This window comes from Vidua chalybeata, chromosome 5 (genome assembly GCF_026979565.1).
Source record: "Vidua chalybeata isolate OUT-0048 chromosome 5, bVidCha1 merged haplotype, whole genome shotgun sequence".
Lineage (NCBI taxonomy): Eukaryota > Metazoa > Chordata > Aves > Passeriformes > Viduidae > Vidua > Vidua chalybeata.
Window position 1 is genome coordinate 26379142 of NC_071534.1, and position 24771 is coordinate 26403912.

Here is a 24771-nt window from a genome sequence, read left to right on the forward strand (position 1 = left end):
AAGGGCAGCTACTCAGTTTATTTACTTCCAGGAAAAAAGATTTTTTTCCTGACAAAAGCAAAACCCAGCCCCACGAAACAGTCAGGTACAATTTTATATGGTCAGTGTGTAGGAGTACACAAACAGCTGACAGCTGGATCAAATAAGGCACTAGAAGAGATGTTATTAAAAGGCAAGAATAGCATGAGGAGCTAGTTAAATAGGTGAGACTTTGTCCCTTGTCCCTTTACCCCAGGTTAGCCATTCATCATAAGGTGAAGAAGATACGCTGACCTTGCTGGAGCCCATGAGCAGATTGCCATTGATTGCAACACTGCCGTGGCATAAAGTTGTATCTCAGAAATATTTCTGAGCAAAAAATGACACAGGGATTATTGACCGACTGTCATAGGCAGAACTCTATCTTACTCCACTCAAATTCTAGTCTCTGTAATGTTTGTTTGTTAGGAAAGAAGGAGAATAAATGTTAACAAACTGAAAAGGTACATTACTATGTAAAGTTTGCTAAATTTTAACTAGCTACATAGGTGTATTACTATGTTGATTTTGCTATGAAGTTGTTTTGGTTGTTGTTTTGGCCCTCTTAATATTGCCATTGGTACTAATATTGAAAATACTATAAACAGAAGTTTGTAAGTAAGGTCATAAAAGGTGTGCCTGAGCTAAACTAAGTGTCCTCTCAGTAAGAAAAGAATTAGACAAAGCCCCTGCTCCATTCAGGATCCAACAAGGATGTGTAAAATTATTCAAAACAAGCCTGACAACGTTCGCTGAAGCATAAAACTGTGTGTGTTCTTCCTGGTTCTTGCCTTAAATGCCCAGTTTTAAATTATTTCCAGTAGTGGATCAGTTGTAAAGCTGTAAAGCTGGGCAGCAGCCTCAGTACCTCCAGCAGCTCATCCTCCCAGGCGGCTGGGTCAGCTGCTGGTCAGTGGAGCTTTTCTTATCTTCCCCTTCCCTGCAGTCCCCTGTGCTGGGCCTGCTGCAGATACTGAGCAAAACATTGGCGTGATGCCACTGCTGGGGAAAGGAAAACACACATGGTAAACTGCTGGGAGCTTAAATAATTGCCAAAGCAAAATCCAGATTCAGGCATTTATTTTCCAAGGCTTTTCATTAAGGTTGATTTTTGTGTTAACCACCCAGAAAATAAATCTGTGGAATAACCAGTCAATCATTTCCCTGCTGTATGTAACCCAGATGGGAGAGGACATGTTTGTTCTTCATTTCTCTTTGATCCAACTTGCTCTTTCCTTTAAAAGCCCACCTTAAAAAGTCAAGTAATATTGAGTGGCTGGACCTTTTATGACTGTGCCTCACATCTGTCACTGCTGAAAATTTTGTGTGACAGTCTTGTTGAAGTTTGACCAGCCTCTGTATGGGTAGTTTTGTTATCAGTGAGAAACTTTAAATCAGGGTTCTCAGAGGGTGGTAGTGTTATTGCATCATGTGTTTGTTGCCTAACAGGTTTTCAGGGTTTTTTTTCACTGTACTACCAATAATTTTCATGGTAAAGAGATATTGTTGGTCTCCCCATTAGAGATGCATAGACACCACTGAGAGTGAAACAGGCTTTTGAGGGGTTTGGGAACTCCCCACGGGAGCTGTTCTTTCTGTAGTCACTTAATGTCACATATGAAAATGTTCAAACTAAAACCTCCAGTGCTCTGTGTCTCAATGTCAAGCTGGCTCACGCCCTTCTCCAGCAGCTTGAAGATTTTTCCAGCCTTAAAGAATCTTGTTTGGGTACAGAAGACCTACATGATACTCAGTCCCATGCCTCTAATCAATATTTGTTTTGGAAAGTTTATCTGGAAGTTAGATGTTGTTTTGAAGTAGTTCTTAAGAGCTGGCCAGGGCCTGCCGTGCTCAGGATAATCTGGATGGGATTAATGGGTTGAGCACAGGAGACACATTCAGACACAAAGTACAAAAAATCGTCATCTGAGTTTTGGTTTTGCATAGAGTAATATGTCTGCACAGGTGATCTGGCTTTCAAGCCTTGTAGATTTAATCTTCAATTCTAGTTTATATTTAAAATGTCAGCTGAATTTTATTGGTATGTGGGAAACATTTAATCTTACTTCTTTATCACTGAGAACACATTGCTGGTGATTTAGGGCTTAGTTAGCTTGTAAGAATTGCTTTATGTTGCTGAAGATTATTGGCCATATTCAGTCAGCCTAAATTCCACCTTACCCTCTAAATCTAGTGCTTCTGACAGGCTTGATCTTGAAAACTCCTAATTCAGTCCCTCTCACTCTGTGAATTACTTTGTCCATTGAATTTGGTGAAATTTAGACTTTCAAAATATTCTCATTTCTTCTTTAAACCTAGAAAGAGAGAGACAGAAGCATAGTATAAATATGTTTCTTGTAATCTCTGCATCCACCATGAATAACTATGTCCATGTAGTGGTACAAAGAAATCACTTGTGGATCTTCAAAAGAAGCTTTTTTAAGAGGAGTGAGAGGGTTATGACAGATGAAAGCAAAAGGAAACAAGAAAAGGCTTTCTGTTCCAGACTTCTCGAGGTTACCAAGAAAATATGATAATAGTTAGTTTCTTGGAGTATGGGGCAAAATGAGTTTCTGCTAATACAACTCTTCTAAAGGAAGATTTCTGGGAAATTGTGGACCATCAGAGCTGATTGGTAATGCAGGGTTGGTTTGAAAGTCACTGCTCAGGGGAATTTGTATGCATGAAGGAGACAGAGGTAACATCAGCCACACTGAGTGGCTTTTATTCTGATGTGGCTCTCAGAGATGTTGTCCATTCCTGGTAACATAAATGGAATTTTACAGTGGTACCTGTAAAAAAGACGCCTGAAAATGAAAAGACTTTGTTGGTGCTAGAAAGCATGGCATAGACAGGATTTAAATTTCCTAAATCACTTGCATATACCTACATAAATTCAGTTGCAACTAAATTTCTTTGCAGTACTGCAAAAAAAAAAAAAAAAATTACACATGAAACCCCTTACTCCTAATTTCCTAAGATGTTTCAGATAAGCTTATGTTAGTAATGGAGACTTCTTGTTTGTTGGAAGTAGTTAAAGAAAATTTTGTATTGCATAGATAAGTCTGGAAAAAACACAAGAAGACAGGCTGCTAGATGTCAGATGAGGAGAAGCAGTAGGTGTCTGAGTCATCTTCCAGTTTGTCCTCATGTAACCTCAAAGATGCTTCTGGTTTTCTAAGAAAAGGGCTGTGAAGATGTCATTGCTCAGTTTGAGGAAGATATTTTAAATCCCAAACAAAAGACTTTGTTACTTCCATGAAAAGGTCTGAAAAATACAAAAATAATATTTTCATTAAAAATGGCATATGATCCAGTTTTAAAATTAGATATACACTGGAAAAACTTTACTGAAGGGAAAAACATCACAAGATTGATTACAGGGACATAATGAGACATGGACCTTCCCTGAGTGCTTAGCCAGCCTTCCACCTCCCTGCAATGGCTTGGTTTAATTGCCAAGCAAATCCAGGTGGAATTGGAGCTACATAACTTCTTTAAGGTTCCTTCTTTCCCAAACCTGTGGGCTAGCAGTAAGAAGAATGGCAGCAAATGATTTCCCTCTTCCTGGCAAACCGTGCAGGGGAGCTTGTGCTAGAAGGGTCACTTCTGGCTAATCTCTTGTGGACCTTGGAGGTTGATAGAAAAGACAGGATTTTGTCTCAAGAACAGACCAGACCACAGAGAAAACACACTTCAGCAGGTACTTGAACAGAAATAAAGATTTCCTGGTGAGTGTTTCCTGCTTCTGCTTCTTTTTAGTGGCCAGATTACAGAACTTCACTTTCTGTTAGCTAGAATCACTCTAAATGCCTAATTGAAAACCTGGCACTGTAGCAAACCTGAGGAATTGAGAAGACTGCACATTTCTTCCTTTTACATCTAGTGATGGAAGAAGCAAAAAGGCAAGGTCATAAACATAAGAAAGGCAGGGGAGCATAGACAAGTTTTAAATAAAAGTAGATTCTTATTCACAAATCTGTGAAAGGGAAGCAATTTAATTCAACATATTGATGTGCAGCATGGTTTAAAATGAGTTGGTCCAGAACTGAAAGCTTCCATAGTTAAATACCACTTTTGTAGAGATTAAAACCTGTCTACTTAGTAGAAATAATGATGGGTTTAGAGCCTGGAAACCATGTCCTTTGCCAAAGAACTGTGAATAAGACTTGTTATGTAAAAGATGTTTTTCATAGTCACTCTTTCCACATGCAGTGAACTTCTTCCATTTTGAATTCCTGCTTGACATTGGTCAGACAAATAATCCAGAACTCAATATGTACAGTACAAAAAGATTTATTTAATAAGGAGATAGCAAAAAGAACTACCACAGCTGTATCAGCTTAAATGGGTAGATTTTAGTGTACACTTAATGCTGAGATGTGTACCAAATGATTTTTAATACCTCCTTCTCCTCAGGTATGAGTAATTTCAACCACAGTTTACCAGGAGCCCACTCTCTTTGCTGTGAATTGCACAGTGCAAAAGATAATCTGTTATTCCCTCCTGCTGACTGCTTGCAATTACCTTTACTTATTTGGGATCACACAAATAGTACATTTCATGTGAATCACAGTTGTTTAATTGCTATACTGCAGTGTTATCCCAAATGGAGACTTTTTTTTTTTTTTCCTGGACCAGCAAAGAAAGCAAAGACTTAAAATCTACCGAGGCTGGAGGGATGCTGTCCATTGATTCCAGTGCCTGCTGAAGTAAAAATAACCTATGGAAGTTATGCACCCAATACATGCTTTTGCAAACCTCAATAGGCATCTGTCTGCATCTTTAAATGTCAGATACTGTTATAAATGTGGTTGTCAGTGATTGCATGGGAAAGATTGCATGGGAAAAACACAGGGTACCAAATCTCAGTTCCCTTGTATTTCAAGCCAGTGCTTTAAAAACATCTCCTTTAATACCTGCAGATTTCAATATATGTGTATGGATACAGCCAAGCATTTAATATATTACAAAAATAGTAATTTAAGCAGTAGTTGGACATGAGGTACAATAAAATTTTTTGGTGATTGAAGAATCATGATATCATGCAATTTTTCAGGCACAGAAGCTTTGCATTGTCTTGGTAACAGGTAGCTCTCAATTGCTTTCTGACAATTAAATGACTTCTTAATTTTCAGTTGGTTTCCATTGTTGGGTTGAGAATATGGTTTGAAATCAGCTTTGTGACTACACAGCTGAATGTGAAGGCAATTGATATCACTTGAAAGAAGTCTGCAAAAAACACTCTGTGGATGTGTCTGGTTAAAGAATTTGAGGTGATTTCTCCTTTGTTTGTAATCAGAACAATATGAAACCTGTTGCTGAGTGGTGAGAAGGAAAGAGATGCTGCTGAATGTCCTGTAGAAATACTTGATGTGCTATGCTTGGATGCAAGTTTGTTTGGGAACATATTAGGAGGGAGCCTGCTCAGGTTTTCTTTCTGAATTATAACAGTTTAACAAAACGCTTTGCCTTCTAGAGGTGCAGAAAGAAGAAACAGCCAAAACAAGCTATGTACTCAGCTCTGGAGGTTAATGAACACACACATGTACATGTATGCTCCATGTACAGCTGCAGGGCTGGGGAACTTGAGGTTAGAAAGCAGCTGCTGTAAATTGATCTTGGGCAGCTGATTTAGTTCAATCTGTTCCCTACTGCCATGCTCTTTCCAGCAGAGCGCTGTAAGTCAGCCCCAGCCTCCCTTTTCCACCCTGACCCGTCCACTGTGAGGAAATGTGTGCCGCCCTTCATGGAAGGGTGTGGTGGGTAACCAGACAGGGCAGGAAAGCAGAGGTGTGCAAACCATGCCTGGGAGTGCAGGACTCCTGCAGGACACTGCCTGTTCTGGGTCTAAGGTACACAGAAGCTGCATTCCGGGGAAAACATTAGCACTGTTCAGTTAAAAAAATCCACAAAAGTCAGGGGAAAAAATTAAGGATGAAACAATGGCATTCTGTGCAGCAGAGCTGGAAAACCACAGACTTTAATTCATATTTACAACAAAGATAAATGTCTAATACATTACAGTTCTGTCCTAAAGTTGGAATGCAGATCTATCTCTTCTGCCAGCAAAAATACCTGATTAATGATTAATTAGTGATAAAAGGTAAAACAGAACCAAGTCCTAGCTCTAAATGAGTAATCTATTTGACTAAGACTATAGATTTCACACTATAGCTGTTGTGATTTGTGCAGCTTTAGAATTTACATATATTCAAAATATTTTCCTGGAATTCCTTTAATAACCTTTTCCACATTTGTTTTAGAACTAATTCCAGTTCTTCTCTGGTAAAGTAACTAGGGAAAACTTAAATTTTATTAGCACTATCTCAGATTAAATTATCACATCTCCTTTGCCAAGCGAATTACTTAGGTACTGTATGTTGTAAATTGATTAAATTAGCAGCGTATGAAAGAATTTATATTTCTTGTTCCTGAAGTGTAGGTTTGGATGTATTGTAACTATTTCACTGTGTTAAGAACAATAAAATATGCATTGTTTGGGTTTTTAAAAATGTTTTATGAGCTCAATTACTTGAAAAAAATACAAAGGATTTATTGTAGTAAAGCTTCTGCCTCTATACACATGAGATCATATTTCCAAGCACCTTATATCACCAATATGCCTTCAACATTGGCCTTAGAGAGCTCTGCTGCTTTTCATAATATAAATTAATTGCCAAACATCCAGGGCTGACTCTGAGAGATACTTAGGTATCTCTAGTTTTGCATTCACAACCCAGATTTATTTTCCTAACTTTTCTGTGCATTGCTTAAAAATATTGGTGGATACTTCATTGTGCCCTCAAAGATATAGCCATTAAAAAGTATATTAGGAATTTTAAATACATTTTCTACTGTGTATATTCACAGTTTCACTTTAGCTTTTCAATTTGGTATACTATAGACTTTTAAAAACCAATAAATAAAAGAAGAAATATTTTGGATATCAAGTATCCTAAATAAGGTATGATTTATTACTTAAATAAGTTTAAAATAGGTAAATACATAAAATGACATTAACATTTTTGGTTTTTTAATTTATACACTTTTGCTCACACCTCAGAAATATGTACATGCTGCTGTCCCAATTTGGCAAAGCCCTTAAGCACATGTTTAACCTTCAGTGATGCTCTTTAATATCTAAGTGTGAGTATTAATAATTGACTGCGTACTCTATAAGAGCCTAAACCACTTGCAACCACCCTGCAATTTGTTTCATCTAATTAGTCCATGTGTGTTTATGGTAAGAAGTCTGCAAAGCCTGTCTGAATGGACAAGACCTGCTGGAAAGGATTAAATCTCTAAGATGTGCCTTGTCAGGACTGATGCCATGTCATCAGCAAGAGCATGAGTGCAGCAGCTCAGAAGCGGTCCTTTGCTTTTCACAGATGAATTGGAAAAAAATCCAGACTTTCAGTCCTTACACACTGATCTGTTTAGCATTAATTTACACTGGCATTGTAGACCTTTTGCTAGTCAGAGCTTGGTGTCTAGAGGAATTAATTTTGTATAGAAAACAAACATTTGGTGGAGTCAGGTACTGTGTGCAGCTCTGCACTTTTACAAAGAGCAGACCTGGAATATTTCTTCCTGTTTTGTTTAGAGAAAACCAAGATTGTTTATGTGCTTACACTTTCAAGGCCTTGCCAAAAGCTTGGTTCAAAAGCTTTTTTTCTTTTCTTGCTGTCAGTGCAGCTCATTCTTTCTTGTTGACCCTCTGCTTTCTCTGTTAGTTCTCACTATGACTGATGCATACAGGAAAATCTCTCTACTCAGATAAACCCTTCATGGATCTCTATTTTGGATTTTGGGTGTTACTGTGGCGGCTAATTAGAGTAGGTTCAGCCTTGTGTGAAAATTTTTATAATAGAAACAAAATGGATTTAAAATGAGGAAAGTAGGGAGGAGGGTTAGGGAAGGCAAGGTCTGGTCTGACACCCACAAACATCCTACACTGATGCTTATTTGTCCTGCTTTAAACTGCCTCTGAAGCTACTTGGTTCTAGAGGAGAAATTTATTTTTCTCTTTTTTTTTTTTTTTTAACAGTCAAAACTAAGACTGCCTGTTACACTTACCACTTAAAGAGCTGCTTATTTCAAGCTGTTAAGCTACCTCATATTCTATAAACGCATTTCTTCATCATTGTTTTTTCTTTTGCACTCATCTCTGTTAATCAACTGCTCCTTATGTAACATAGACTGTAATGAAAATACATGACACAAACTGCTCCAAGCCACAGATCATGAACCTCTTGTCTTCCACTTTCCAGTCAAGAAGCACTTTGTTTAAATTATGTGTATTGTGTTCATTCTCCCTTCAATTAGAGTAACCAGGTAAGGTAATTGGGCACCTAGCAAATGTGGCAGCTGCAGGCAAATAATCATAGCTCCAGCACCTGCTCCCATGGCAACTGATGTGTTTACACTCACAAAAATACACATTTTCTTCCTTCTGCACAGTAGAGAGAAAAAAGGATTTAGAGCTACAAGGAAAGAGCTTACAAGGATAAATGTCTAAGCAAGTGGTTGGAAGAAACAGTGCTTGTTGTTTGGAGTGAAAATGTAGGGAGTGAAAAACAATGAGGAGCTGTTATCATACAGCAATAAACATCATCTTCACCTCCTGAACTCAGTGCGCAGAGGCAGCTCTCAGAGGCAAGTCTCACTCCCTTTAAAACAAATTCCTCAAGAGAAAGGGGACACAGGAGGGATTCCAGACATTAGTGCTTCAGCACTACTTCTGCAGATGTGACTCCAGCGCTGCTGCAGACGCACTTTTTTAGAAGTTAAAAACTATTCCCTCAAAGATACCATCTAAAAACATATAATTGCTACCACATTTGTCTGCGAATTTGTACATCTGCTGTATCTATTTGTGTGTTGGCAAGTGGCAGAGAGAGAAGTGGGTGGAAGTTTAGGGCCTGAACTATGTGCATACAGGGAAATTAAGGCCTTTTTACCTTTCCTTGCCTTCCCAACAACTCAGCATCCTCTGCTTCTCCTGCTGTAAATCCAAGGCAGCCAATACATAAACACTATTTTCACTTTCCTACCCACACATACTCTAAATTTAAATAGAAGGGAGACCTGACCATGCTAGGAATTTATAGCAAAGGTGTGTCTGATCATGTGGGTGGTTTAGGAAAAACAGCTATAAAACAAATATAGATGAAATTGTAGGAAACCTTGTCAGTGGTAGCAGAATTGACCTTGCTTAAATTCTCATGTGGAAAACGTGGGCATAAGAGAGCCTTAAGCGCTAGAAATATATCTGTCATATTCTTTCAAAAGATGGTGCTCTGAATCTGAGTATCTCATAAATAAACATTAAGAAATGCCAGTCCTGTATTTCTTAGACTTCTCTTTTCATTCTGTGAGCTGCTCATCCTAATGAGCGCTTATTCCTCTGCACTGTGGCTCTTGGTTGACTCAGAACAGATTCCAGTCACTAGAGTAAAATACCTGGAAAAAATAAGTTATGAGCGCTCCCTCAAGCACGGAAGTCTGGACTGAAGAAATAAGCAGTTAAGAGACTTCTGACATTCTGTAATGAGCTGTGAATCTTGAAAGGAGGAACAGTGCAGCTGAAGTTGAATATATCTGCTCCTCATTACCACGAATTGGTCAAGCTTGGAAAATCACGTACATGAGGGTTGGACCAAATTTTTTCTCTTTATGGCTGCAGCTTACCCCAAAGTTATAAAAGAGGTACACCTGTTAGGATTGCAAAGCTCTGCATCCTTACCTGATAAAGAAGGAAGAAATTATATGTCCTCTCCATTTAGCTACCACTTAGCAGGATTATGAGGGAAGATGTTAAAATGTCTCAGTTTAAGACTGTGATTTATGATTTAAGCAAAGAGAGCGGGTATTGCAATGAGACCCCCTTTACTTGTATGCAAATTCACTTATGCCAGTGGATGTCTGCTGGGGCATCGGTCTCTCTCTGCAGAGATTTCATTGCCACATTGTGTTTTAAGTGTTCTGATTTGTTTCGTCAGATAAAAAGCTCTGTTATGGCCAAACAGATGGAGTAATTCAATAGGATTAAGCACATAAGGATTTAGCTTTGCAGAAATTACCCTGGCTCTGCCATAGGTGGTCCAGGTGATGTGGTGCATGTTTTTTTTCCTCTGTCTTTTTATCAGATTTTCCATGCATGAAATGTTACCTGTCTACTTAATATTGCTTAGGAATACTACATACACTGCAAAAGTTTTTGATTTTTTGTGGTCCAAATTATCCGTAATTTTGAGATTATAATGATATTACCCAAACTGACTTCTAGATTTAATTTCTGCTATCAAAGATGCTTGGCTGCAACCCGTTAGAAGAGCTGTGACAGACTTCCCTTAGTGACTGCTCATAAAATGTCAGTTACATAGAGGTGACATCAAATGAAAAGGTGAGATGTGGTACCCCATATAAAGGTAATAGAAAATATTAAAATATATCTACCAAGACTTCATTGACATTTTAATCACTTTCTAAAAAGATTCTTCTGGTACAGTTTTTTTTTTTTTAAATAAATTTGAGCATATTCAGTAATTTCTGCACATTTCAAATAAACTATTTCAGTGCAGTCTCAGTGGGAATAGTGTCACTGCACAAAGATGCACAAAAGAATTTTATGATATTTAGAAGGGCTCAGTCCATTACCTTATTTAGGGAAAAACTTATGATGGGTTAATAAAAATATCTTATTATTCCCTAATACAGGAAGGACACCAGCACAATATGAAAAAAGGCCCTAGAAACTATAGACTAATTAGCTCCATAGAGGTGTAAATATTTTGCAAATGCTATGACTTTGCCAGTTTCATTTTGGAACAGAGAAATTGTGGCAAATTTAAAAAGTCTTCCTCCAAAGTTTTCTAGATAAAATTGTCTGTAATTTCTATGTAAGTTTTGTTGCAAAGAAAAGTATTCTGAAGCAAAGTCAACAATGAAAAAATGTTGCTTGGTAATGTATTTTCTTGTTTAAATTTCATGTTTCAAATTTCATGTGTAAATCATTAGTATGTCACTTTTTAAAGAGTTTTACCTCTGCCCAAATGACTTACAGCTTATTCTTCAATTTGTTAGCCACTTAAGGTAGTGTAAAACAGGCTACAGAAATAAAAGATAGAAGAGCCATTTGATTTTTTATATCCATTTGGAGACATTTTTTGTATAAGCCAGCAAAACCTGAAGTAAGTTTTGTTTAAGAAGTCAGTCCTATAAGAGGTATGAGGAGGTGATCTTTGTGTGCCTGTATTTGAGGAGTGCATTTCCCTGCCAGAACAGGGGTGCAAGATACTGCTGAAGTATTCTAAACATACACTGAAGCCTCCACAAGGTCAAATGAAACATGAAGCAGATCAGTGAGAAAAAATTTACAGTGTGGCTTTTTAATCTGAACATACTTAATTTATGGAAATACACAGTGGATTTTTGTGAATTTTCAAATTCCCTTTTTCGCGATTTGTATCATTTGTGAATTTGTGTTGATAGAGTGCCAGTGTGGAAGAGGAACCCCAGAAGAAAAACCAAAAGCATAAACCCACTAACACTTGCACTAATTATCTTTTCAGGTGTAGGAACCAGCCTCCTCTCTTCCAGCCCCAGTTCAGTTACTCTGAGCATATTGGATCAAACAGGATATTTGTCATTCCAGACTCAGATTAGCAATATAGACAGCTCAACAAGTGATGCATACCTAATTATGTTGTAATTGAACCATACATCAATATCTTGTGCTATCAGTGCTCAGTGTAATCCCAGTCAACATTATTCTAATCATTTAAATGACAATGGTGAAGATACTATGAAAGCAATAGAATTTCACTGAATGACTCTGCTCAATGTTCTTGCAAATACATTTTCCCTGTAAATGGATGGGACAGGATCTCTGCCCTTGATCAGCCCTTCAGTAAGGGTGTGCAAATTCCCTTCTGGCTCCAAAATACTCAGGAAGGTGAACGGATGTGTTCATTTGAGGTAAAGTTAAAGCAAAAACAACAAACCCCTCAATTTTTCTTTCCTCATCCTCCAGAAGCTGCAGTCCAAGCATTTATTTCTCCTTTTATTATATTCAAAGGCCTTATCAATAGTTTACTACTATTACTGTAGGCAGGCTAATGGGATCCAAGTTGAATTAAGGACTGTATATAATTTAGTTTGTTTATCATGACTAAAAAACCAAAAAGACCCCCAAACAACCAAGAAACTTAAGGCAGCCCTTCACCAAACACGTTCCTATTAGAAGTGGCATTTGCCCTACACCTGGAAAAGGCAAAGGACTTTACAATCCTGAACTGTGCCTTTCTGAGCCGCTGCTGGAAATGACCTTTCCAAAGCCTTGTGTCTCTGTTGCATCCTGAAGTTTTCTTCTTTCTATTATCTTTGAAAGGCTGTGCCCCCTCAGGAAAAGTCAGGGTACATCTCCTCTTTGGTCAAAAATGTGTGGGCCTGTTTCATAGCTCCCCTTTTGACCTTTTCCTCTGAGGTTCCACTGGAACTTTGTACTGTAAGACCTCCATAAGGCTCAGGAGACCAGAAATCAGTGGCAAATGGTTTTTAGAGGAACAGGGAGAGATGGCCAGAGCATAGCAGCTGCATTTGGTTGTCTCCATCCCTGGTGAAGGGCTTTAGCATTCCCTTGAATATAGCTGGCTTGCTTTGCCTGAGTTTTCACAGATATTCCCTGAGGATCTCCAGCAGCAACAGCCCCTCAGGGCACTGGTAGTGAAATATTTCTGTCTGTCGTTCTGCTGAGAAATCCTGTTCACAATTCCATATACTGTATTTCTAAGCTCATGGATATCCTGTGCATCTCAGTTAATATTTTGAATTCACTTTCTGAGAGAAAGTCTCCAGGCTGGAGTCACTGTCACTGCCATTTGCTGATGCACAGGGACCAGCAAGTGCAGTTGAGGTTAATTGACCACCCAGGCACTGTGGTCTTTGTTTCACACCACATGAAAGAAAGAAGAAAAATAGGCTCACACAGTGTCCAGAGCACAGAAAGGAAATATTCAGTTCTAGAGAGGAGCTTAAAATCTTGGAAACATTTTGAAATTTTTATACTTTGAAGCATCAGAAGGTACAAGAAAGGCTATTTCTATCTGAGCTTTCTTCTTTTTTTTTTTTTTATTTTTTTTTATTGTAACAGGACCTAGTGTATTATTGGAAAAACATGAAGGTTTTGTCTTACTGGATTGTATCAGCACAGCTGAGGATAAATTTCAGAAAATGGAACAATTTAATTTCCTGTCAAAGTGTCCTACATGAAGGATTACATACCTTTTTTCACTTTTGTAGAAGAAAATGTATTTTCCATATTTTGACAGTTGTTAGCAAGAGAAAAGGTCTTAAGATTGTTGTTCCAGAAGTAACGTTAATATTTTTTTACAAGATGTTCTGTTTGCAACCCAACATTTGACAATTCACAAGGATTGTAATACTTTCTGTTCACACAACATGGTCTCATGATAAAACTGTTGTAACTTCAACGCTCTGAACAAAACTGCTCCCTCACTTGCTCCAGAAAGTAATGATGCTTTGATTTTTAGGGAAAGTGTCTTGACTTTCTGAGTAAATATTGCCATGGCAGTTACTTGCATATCATCATCCATACTAGACTAAAACTGAACTGGTACAACTGGATCTGCCTAAGGGAATAGCAAGAACTGCCATAAATTATCCCTAGAGTTCTCTAGGTTATAAAGGTGAGACCTCTGAGATCTCTCCAGTAATGAAGGTGGTTCAAAGTTCTGCAAATCACAAAATTTCAAGCTGGTTGACTGCTGCAAACCAGTTCACTGTCTTATCTATGCATGTGACTGTTTGTGAGTTCTTAGACCCCTCAGGGAAAAAATAAATTAAGCCATTCCCACAGGCCCACCCCTGATATTCAGCAACCCCACAATCAAATCTCATAACTGCAGCTCACTTCTAACCCTTGCCACAGAGTCACTGCTGCACTCCTACCTCAGAGGGGGAAATTATCCAAAGCCTGTAATCTTCAAGTGTGCTGTAACTCCTGCTGGCATTAGTGGGAGGTAGTAGGAAACACACCACCTAAGATAGCTTTACTCAAGTCATAAGGATAATTTACAGTGTCAAGAAAAGGACTATACCCTGCCTGAGGTCAGGCTGACTGGGCAGGAGAAGATCCTGCCCAGCTTAGCTGCTGAAAATCCAACAGCTTAGCTGCTCTTTCAGTCAAGCATTGCCCAATTGCTTAGTGCCAGCATTTCAGAGACAGCTCCAGACAAATGCAAATGTCCTGCAGGCAGGTGTTTATTTGAATTTTCATCTCTTCATCTGTATAAGATGCTTTGAATATCTCTGCGGGCTATTAATAGGCATGGGGATGTCACTTAAACGGCAATAAACCAGAACTGTGTGGTTTAAGGAAATGGTTGTTTGTGCAGGGAAGGCAAGGACTGATTGGCTTTTGATCACCTTCCTTGTGGCTAAAAGCAATTCCAAAAAGGAGTGACACATAGATATGGGAAATATAAGAACCTATCTTTGCTTCTATTGTAACTACTGAAAATACGAAGAAAATTATTGACCAGCTAATGTGAATTTTCTTATTGTTAGAGAGGCAAAATCAACATTTAAAAGTGCTATTGGTAAAAATGCTGTTGCTGGTGTGATGAATAAGATGGGGCACAAAAGGGGGTCATTTGGAACCAACTGAGTGTGGAGGCTCTCTCAGACTTTTTTTTCCCAGCTCAGAAAGACACTCATGGCTCCAAGTTGCTCATACTAAGCACAGCTACTTTCCTGTTGGTCCCTTGGCTTTTATTGTCCATTACTTCAGCTCTAACAGTTCTTGCCTGCCTTTTATTTTGACAGACTGCATTGCTTGGATACTAATACTGTATTTCTTTTGAATTTAATCTGCCAAAATGGAACAAAGCTGTTTTCTTGAGTACAATTTCTTCCTTCAGCCAATGACATTTGGCCTTTACAACAAGCTGTATAAGTTACAAACATTTTAGAGATTGTAACTTTGTTATGGGGAAGGGACGTAAAACAGTCAGGTTTGAAATATTTACAGCTGAAGGGAGTGCAGAATGGGTAATCAGTTTTCTACCAGAATTGGGTATAAGATCAAATTATAGAGATGTTAATGGGACCCTTTATGGTGCTAGAAAATTTCCTGCCACTTTCTCAGACCAGATTTTGCTTTTCTCAATGGCAGACTTCTTCCATCTTTGTGTTCTTTCACATTTCCAAAGTGTAAATGACTTACAGATGGCCCAACAAATTCTAAGTTAAATTTCATCCAGTGCTGCATTGAGGCATATTACTCAATGCTGTCTATCCATCACCTTTAAATTTATTGCAGTTTTATCCATCCATTTGAGGGCTGAAGCCTTCTGTTCTTGGCATGTTTCGTAGAGGTTTTCTGGAGAGTTTGGTTAAAAACCAATTTGTTTACTCTTAAGAATGAAATATAAAAATGGGTTGGTTTCTTCTGATTATTTTGAATGGCAGTGCTTCTTCAAGAATTAAGATAAGAAATGTGAAATTCAACAAGGTCAAGCTAGAGCAGTTTTTTTTTTCATCCTCACTATGCAAATACATTTGATATTGTTGATAATAATCACCTGTTCATAATCACTTGTTGATAATCTGTGCAAATGCAGAGAGGTAACACAATTGTACTATAAGTATTTCTATATCTTGCTTAATTTATTGATTAATCTTTAAATTCTTGCCTCTGAGTAATGGCAAAATGAATTTTCCTTTAGCAGATGCTCTTTTTCCTTGTCATAACAATTTTTACCATAAGGAAAGAGCATTGTATGGAAAACAAGGAAGAAATGCACCATTCTCAGTTGTGAATATAACATTTCTAAATGTGATAATTAAGTCAAAAAGTTTCAGAATAAATGTGCTTATCCTTACACTTATAGTTGAAATTCAGTTTGAAACATATTACTTGCTTAAATTATTTTGGAAACTCAATATACAGATGAGCTGGACTGCACCTAACAAGATGTTGAAAATATAGATATCAGTTCTCCATGATAAGCAAATTTTATAGTTATTGAAATAATCTATCATTATTATTGCTGCTAATGAAACACCAAGACTTCATCAAGTCTTCAAAAAGTAGTCATTTAATGTAATATTGTATAGAATTTCATTATTACAAAACTGTTCAGACCTCCTGAGGAAGATGGAACACGTTGTTTTCCACTCTTTTGTTTTGATTTTTTCAATTAATTAATGAATCAAGTTGAATTCAACATGTACAAAAAAGTGACCTTGACCAACAAAATCCATTTCATATCTTTGTCCCTTCTATGTCTTCCACCTATCTGGCATTGATTTATAAGAAGAGCTTGCAGAGAGCTGTTGCTAAGGGACAGAGCTTTTGTCGGTCCCCATTAAAGTAATATTCCTGAAGAAGAAAAGTAATTTGCATGTTTCAAGTGCTGCCTACAAAAAAAAAAAAAAAAAAAAGAAAAAAAAAATCAAGACCAAATAAGTCATAAAAGCATAAAAGGGAACAAGGATAATCTACATTAATAAAAACCCTTGTGCCAGGAACAAATAAAGGAGCACAGGTCACATACTCTGATCTAGATGCTAATCCTTTGCAACCTAGCAAACAACCTTGCTGATTTTTTATTTTATTAAATCCTTTCCATTTTATATCTCATAACCAAGATCAGAATATCTAGAATGAATTTTACCTACCATATACATTCACTACTTCCATTTAACAGAATAACTTTGATATTAGCCAAACTTCCAGTCTCCACAGTAAAAGTCATAGGAGGGAAGAAAACTGTCAAGACCACATTCCCTTGTTCCCTAAGTGGTCAGATGCTTTCTGAGTTGTTGTCCTGGAGGGGAGTCTGCCCTACTGGGAAGAAGCACCCCTGTGATGGGACTTTTTATAGGTGTTTATGTCCAATTCTTTAGTTCCTTTTTTTTTTGGTTTTTTCTTTTTTTTTTTTTTTTTGTTAAAAGTTATTTCTATTTCTGCTCCATGTATATAAATGCATCTGAAACCTTTCTTTCATTAAGCTTTTATATATATATATTAGAAATAAGATGAAAAAGGGAGAAAGATATTGAACAAAGTGTTCTACAGAGGAAAATAATAATTTTCTTTCATCAGGTGTAATGGAAACTTATTGTTTGCTTTAATCTTTGTGGAAAAGGTAGATTGTGCTGGATACCTTAACATTAATTTTAACAAGTTTCTGAGAATTCAGGCTGGAGTAGAGAAGAGAATAGTTCAGGGAATATTTATGTAAAATTGTTACATTAAAATTCTCAGGATTTGATGAAATTCATCCCAAGAAACGAGCCAAAATAATCTCTGAATGATTAGTGATTATCTCCTGGAAGATGAAGACAGGAATGATCCTAGAAAACAAAGGAAAACAAAACCTTTCATAAGTTTTTCTAAACGGAGCCAAGGAATTATAAATCAAGCAGTCTGGTTTCAGTTCCTGGAAACAATATGGAATGAATTATTGAGGTAATTTTAAGTACCTAAAAAATACAAGGGTTGGAACATCAGGCAACAAGGAACTGTCAGGAAAGAATCATACCAAATTTTTCTAATTTCTTTCACAAAGAATGGAGGCAGCCTGGTGTAGAAAGGAGAAGGCAGTGGATATAGATGTAAATTAACTCTGATGGTGTTCTTAAAAGTTTTTTTTCCACAGCAGAATAAGTTTAGGAAATATGGCCTGCATGGGTAGCTATAAAAGTAGTTGAAAACTTCATAATCAGTGAAACCACATCAAACATGGAGGACATGCTGACTAAATCCCCTTAAGCATTTGGTCAAATTCTGCTTGGTATATTAATGAAAAATGTGAATAGTGGAATGGAGACCATGCCTTTTGATTTATGGCTTGTGCAAAAATGAAGAGTTTTAGGTATTTTGGGGGAAATGCTAAAAATACTTGTGGCAGTTTGGAGATTTGCTCAGAAACCTGAAAGGTTGCAGCCAAGTATTTATGGACCAAAGTTCTGTGCCTGAGGAAAAAAAAAGCAAATTAAAATTTGAAACAGGATATTTTTTTCCTTAAAGAAAGTAAATAGTACAGTGGAAAAAGATGTAGAAGGAAAGTACTTTTCATTTTAGATACATGAAGCAGAAGTTTATACAGAAAACATCTAGTTACACTCCTCACTTAACTCCAGAGAAGCCTTGGAATGTATATCAACTCTGTTTGGGAAATGCATTTTTAAGGCAAAATAAAGAGAATCCAGCAGTGTGAATGATGGGTTTAGAAAGCATGACCTAGGAGGGACCTAGCTCACTAAGAGGTGCTAGAGGGTGACTTGATCATATGTAGTTGCAATATTGTCCAAGACTGAGCACCAAGATGTTTCCTATTACCATCCGAGTAGCAGTTGCATCTGGACAGTTTTCCTTATCTCCTGTTAATAGGCCCATCAATGTCTCACCTCATGACTCAGAGATAACACTCTCCAAGAACCAGTTCTGTTTAACAGGTGATTAAGAACACACCTTGTGACTCAAAATAACATCAGCCCATTGTGAGATGCTCCGCCCAGGGGGAGAAGCTAGGCATTCCCACCTGGATAAATCCAGGAATTTCTAGACAGAAAGGCAGCCTTTCCACAGGTTTCCAAGAAGACACAGCAACCACATCTGCCACTCCAAGAGGACTGCAGCCACTCCAATTTGGACTGCTACCAGCACGCTGGTCAAAGGGGTGTCAGGTTGTATTCTGACTTTGTCAGTGGTCTTCCTTTTGTATCATTGTGTGTATTTTTGTCTTTTGTTTTCCCTTTTCCCAATAAATTGTATTTCTGACTTGGAGTCTCTCGCTGGTTTTGCTTTCAAACCAGAACAAATATCAATGATCACTAAATGTTTCCCAAGGACTGAAGAAATCAATTTGTCTTTCATCATAGCTAATGATGATTTTGGATGCAAAATTTTAGAAAACTTGGAAACGTAGTGAAGCCAAGACTGGATAACCTGAAGATACGAAGAATTTGCTTTTAGGAGAAATTGTTAAGATCAGGGCATGGTACAAATTATGAAGGGTGGTCAAGGCCTGTATGATCCTGGTTTTGGTGGGGCCATCACTTGAAATGATCCCTGGGGTGCTCTTTGAGTCCAACCACCATAAAACAACGTCTGAAAGGAAGTTAGAGAGGATTCATTGCTACTCATCTGGAGGAACCAATGCTGAAGGAGAGAAAAAATGTCAATCCAAGGACAAGAATATGAGCTTTTGAGGTGTGGACTCACATTGTTTTATGAAGGAGCACAATGATCTCTTTTTAATGTTAAACTTATCAGCCTTCAGAACGTACTGGTTCTTGCCACTTCCTGTAATAATTATTAACTTCCTGTGTAATTATTTTGCAATCTCTAAAAACTGTTACACAACTACAGGATATTATGCTTTTATCTTTATTTTTTTAAAGCAAGAATAAAGAATATTTTGAATATTCCATTAAAAAGCTCTGAACAAAATCAATTTGTTACTGTCTTTATAATTTTTCACATTAAATTCTTATGTGGTAATTTTATGACATTTGGAATAACTGAATTAATTTGTAGGAGTGAGATCAGGTTCAGAGTGATGGGATGATGGAGAAGAAAGGGGTAAGACAATTTACCCTATATTTGAATGCCAGCTTACAAGCTACTGTTTTGCCTGGTCACAAACAAAAACCAGTAATGAGCTGAATGTATTAATTCAATTTATATGATTGAATAATCTCTGGCTGTCAAGTTATGTCCTTTGCAAAAGCCTGAATGTGGATTGTCAAATCGTCCATCCAGGAAGAAAAAAGCTTTTTACTTACAATGGGCTAATGATTGTTTGACAATTTAATTATACAACAGGGGAGTTCTGAAGAGGAAATGGGGTATGGAGGCAAGTCTGCTTATCCACACTGAAGTTTACTGCTTTGAACTGAATCTGAAGATACAGCATATTGCATACAGAACAGGTTTCTCACTCCACACATTCCAAACAGCTTCTTGCATCTGTACAGAAAGGGGGACTCTGTTCAATTTTGGTCTGAAGCTAAGCTGACCAAATTTGCTTCTATGCCTGACACTGGACTCCATAAATCTTTGAACCCAACTTGTCAGTTATAGTTTGTTTTAGAAACCAATGTTTTTTATTTGCTGTAACTTTATTCATGCTATGTCTATAGAAATTTTCAGTTAGTTGGTTGGCATCCCACCTTTCATCTGTATGGTGTCTCATTTTAAAACCAGGGTCCTGGCACAGACTTTATGTGGCCAGAACATAATGTGTTTCTCTAGGGCATCCAAGGAGTGAGATGCATCTTCCAGATCCTCAGGTAGCTCAGGAGATGGCAATACAAGAGCTAAGGAAGAACTCTGGTGATCAGCATGACTAGGAAAGTTTGGCCTTAAAGAGTAGGTTTGAGGAAGTGAAAGTATCTGGAAAAATATTCATCAAATTACTTCAAAGCTTCTCTAGCTTTTTTTGCTTCAGTGATAGTCTGTGAAGTGTCAATTTTAAATGAAGCTTTTTTTACCACAGGGTAAAATTCACAAATTCTGTATCTCTGAGTTCAGATCAACTCAGCTCACAAAGGTTGCAAAACAATTACCAGACACTAAATCCTCCTTTACACTGACTTGAAATATTTTTAAACCAGTGACCTAGAGAGGACAGTCTTGCTAAGGTGCTGTTAAATTCCCTTTCAGTGATTTTCCTTCTTGACAAAGAGTGAGGAGCTGAAAAAGTTTGAAATAAAGTATTTAACTCAAATATCCTTAGACACAAACACATTCCATGGCCTTTAAAATGGGCATAGTCTTCCTTTGCTTTACAGTTTGAATGGGGAACATAGGAGAACAGTTAACATTAAGCCCTTTTCCAAAACACAGTATTTTTGATCATGAAGGACAATGCAGAGACTGAAATATGTTTCTGTTAAAAACAGGCACTTCTCCACATGGCTTGTTAGCACTGATAACTTCCAGATGGCACTACTGACTCTCATAGTCTGGCTGTGTCTGGGAATCCACAGTACAAGCTGGAGAAAATGTCTACTAGCACCTGTGGTACTGCTGAGAAAGGTGCTGAGAATATCAGGGAAAGGGATCAGTTCTGCACTGTATTCCTTTACTTGAGATTTGTGGATTAGTATAGAGTTTTAGAGCATATTCAGGTACTCCAGTGTGTTGTCAAAACATGAAAGCCCTTTTAAAACTAATTTGGATAACACCCATAATAATAGGGTAATAAAAATTGATAAATGCTAAGTGCTACTGTGTGATCTGAAAAGCCAGGTTCTCTGTTTTAACTTTTTAATTAGACTGCTTCTTCAAATAAAATAACCCTGAAGAAGGTTATTTTTACTGATTGAAAAGTCATATTTTCTTGACAATGGCATCAGAGGATTCCATGCAGTGTTTTCTCTCTGGACTTAATGAGATGTGCCAATTAATATCTGTATTGCTTTTGTCATCATACAGTCCTTACTGACTACATCCATATTGTAGATACAATTAACATTAGAAAAAAAGTCACATTCTTCCTTTAGAAACAGAAAGAGAATTGTTCTCCATAGAATCTATTGAAATGATTTATATTTTCCTGTAGTGTGCCAGCATTCTCCAGTGTTTGGGCAAGTTTTTCTCCAGATGTGCTTTCCAAGGTATGTGACAGGACTGCTCTTTGGATGACTTTTTACTTGTACTGTCCCTTAGAAACAGCTCCCCAGCTTTCACAGATTCACAGAAGGGTTGAGGTTGAAGAGGCCTCTAGAGGTCCATCTTCCCCAAATCTCTGCTCCAGCAGAGCCACCTAAAGCAGTTTGCAAAGGGCCATATCTTTTGAGTATCTCCAAGTGTGGAGACTCTACAACTCCTCTGGGCAACCTCTGCCAGTGCTTAGCCACCCTTAGAGTAAGAAAGTGTTTCCTGAAGTTCAGTGGGAACTTGTGTTTCAGTTTGTGCCCATTGCCTCTAGCCCTGTCACTGGGCACCACTGAATAAAGCCTGACTCTGCCTTCTTTGCACCCTCCCCTCCTTTGTGCTATTGGCAAATTTGCTGAGGGTGTGCTTTGTCCCATCATCCAGATCATTAATGAAGATGTTAAACGGGTTGCATTTATTAATAAAGCCTGGGCAAAACAAAATGTATAGATTTTCATTTTAGAGGGGTGCTGCTGTAAGTCTGCTAGGAAAAAGAGTGATAATTTTGTGTATTTCTTTTCAGGATTCATGAGACGTAATGATGGAGCAGAGGAGACAATTTGCTTTTAATTGAACCCTCTTTTCTCCCAAACTAATTTTGGAATCACTCAGAAATTTGTTGCTCTACACAAAAAAGGGAATCTTGGGAATCAAAAGTGTTCTGAAATGAAGCTAATTATGCAACACTTTTTAATGAGTTCTTTTTGATGAATAATTGGTGCCTCTTGGGCTAGCTGGTAGACATTTTGTATTGAGCTAGACCTTGTTCATGGGTTTCATGAATAGTATTAACTAAACTTTTTTTTTTTTTTTTTTTCTTTTCTTTTTTTTTCTTTCCCTGGAAATTCCTAGATCTAGCCTTGTATAATCAGGAAAGAACAAGTTGTAATAAAAATTGGTAGTCAGATAGCTCTTCCTCTCATTTCTATAGACTTGTCCTATAAATCATAGTCTAGATAATTAGAGTCTAGACTAAAATATAGTATTATTGTCCATTACTCATCCAAATTGGATTATCCATGGCTAAATGTCATGGGCTTTTTGCCGTTAACTGGTATAATTGAGAATATAATTGGCTGTACTTAGGTCTTTCTTACCTTTTCTCATTAAAAAAAATCCCTTATCATATTAGGTTTGGTGATTTTAGAATGTATCTGTTTTCTTCCAGTAAAAAAGTGTGAAATTTGACTATACTGTATTAAAACAAATAGACAGAAAATAGACTCAAAGTTTAAGGAACACATATTTTTTTCTCCTTTTTTCTTTCAGTGGTCATCTCCAAACTCAGAATCCAAGGTTGCTTCCTAAAGAAATACTTCAAAGTCAGTTTGTTCTTTTTTTTTTTTTTTTTTCCAACAGGACAAAAACAGACTCTGGCCAACATGAAAGTTTGTGTTCAGATAATTACATAAATGTGCTGATATCGCTTCTCATGGGTTAGATAATGTGATTGAAGTGGTCCTCCTGTTTCACTTTATGACATGAAAAACATTTAAAGGAAAACCTAGGAAATAAGAAAATCCATTGTGAAGGCATATGAGGCCAAGTTCCTCAACATCAAACCATCTACATTGCATCTGAATTCTGTTTTAAGATCTTTTTAAAGATACTTTTTTGACAGTTTATAATTAAAAACCAGTTTGTGGGCTTGTTTCTTTTGATCAGCTTCTTTGAAAAAATCCAGTTTCTAAAAATATGGATTTATTTGGTGTTTTTTGTTTTTATTTTGTTATGTTTTCCTTACTAAACAGAATGAAATCAGTAGAAAGAGTGATTCCATCTACATTAACGTATTTTCTTTTTGATTCTTAAGCAGTCTGGTCACACAAAGATAATTTAGTAACTAGTAGCATTTGTGATACAGCATTTTGTGACATCAGCTAGGCCAGCAATTTTTAATTTAAGATGTTAAATCAAATGGTTTGAATCTGTCAACATAAATGATTGAACTTGTGACTGCAATTAAACAGCAATAGTCCAGAATAAGTAAGCCATGATATACTGTCAATATAATGGATAGGTTGCACAAATATATTAATAAAATTTAATATTTTTCAACCTTGATTAAAGGATTTTCCCTCCATTTAACTGATTTATCTCCACATCAATCTTCTTCCAGTGTTTTTCTGACGTGATTAATGAAAATATTTGTGTCTGAAGTCCCAACTGTAAACAATCTAAACTCATATTAGGATGGGAAAGCTAGTTTTTACCAAGGAGATTTAGGTATTAACATCATTTAAATTGCTTAGGGATTTTTTTAAGTGAACTTCACCTATGAGCCCTCTGCATTATGAGTTAATTTAACACATGTATGTGGCTCGAGGGGCAGATTTGGCAGGAAGCAATATTAAATCGGTTATTAAAGAAGGTCGTGGACAATATAGCCAGCAAGGTTAAAGTGATTTAGTGAAACTTTTCACTAAAATACAAGCATGATTTCAAGATTGAAAATAATGTGGAGAGTTGCTTTTTGTAAACACGTGTCTTCTTCCTTAGCTCAGTGCAAGCAGAATAAGAAAATGATCAAGAGAACCTCAATCAAAAAGAAAAATGTGGACACAATGAAAAGAGTGTGTGATGTTGCAGAGCAAGGGCTAGAAATAGATAGCTGACCAGGAAATGAAGTTTGATAGTCAATTATTTGCTTTTATAAAAACAAAGGAATAACAAGAATATATTTATAATTCAGAAATGAAACTTATGAATTGTAGTTTAATCGTCGTTTGTAGACCAAACTAGCTGGGTGATTTAACGAGGTCAAATAAAGGGCTTCCTGGAATTATTGGCTCTTCCTTCTGTGATACAGGGAAGAAAGAAAGATATTCTTCAAAAAAGTCTGTCTCGAAAAGTTCTTACAGTACCCTCATTATTCCCAGACATGATCTTAGGCTTTATGTCCCTTGCTGCCCTTCCTCTTATACTTCAGCATGAGCAATTCTCATGTTCTTTGAATGATAAGAGAAATCCACTAAGTCAAAATCAGTGTGCTTCACAGTTTGATCAATATCATATGATTTGTAATAGTAAAGTTAATCTTGAAATATTTTCTGCAA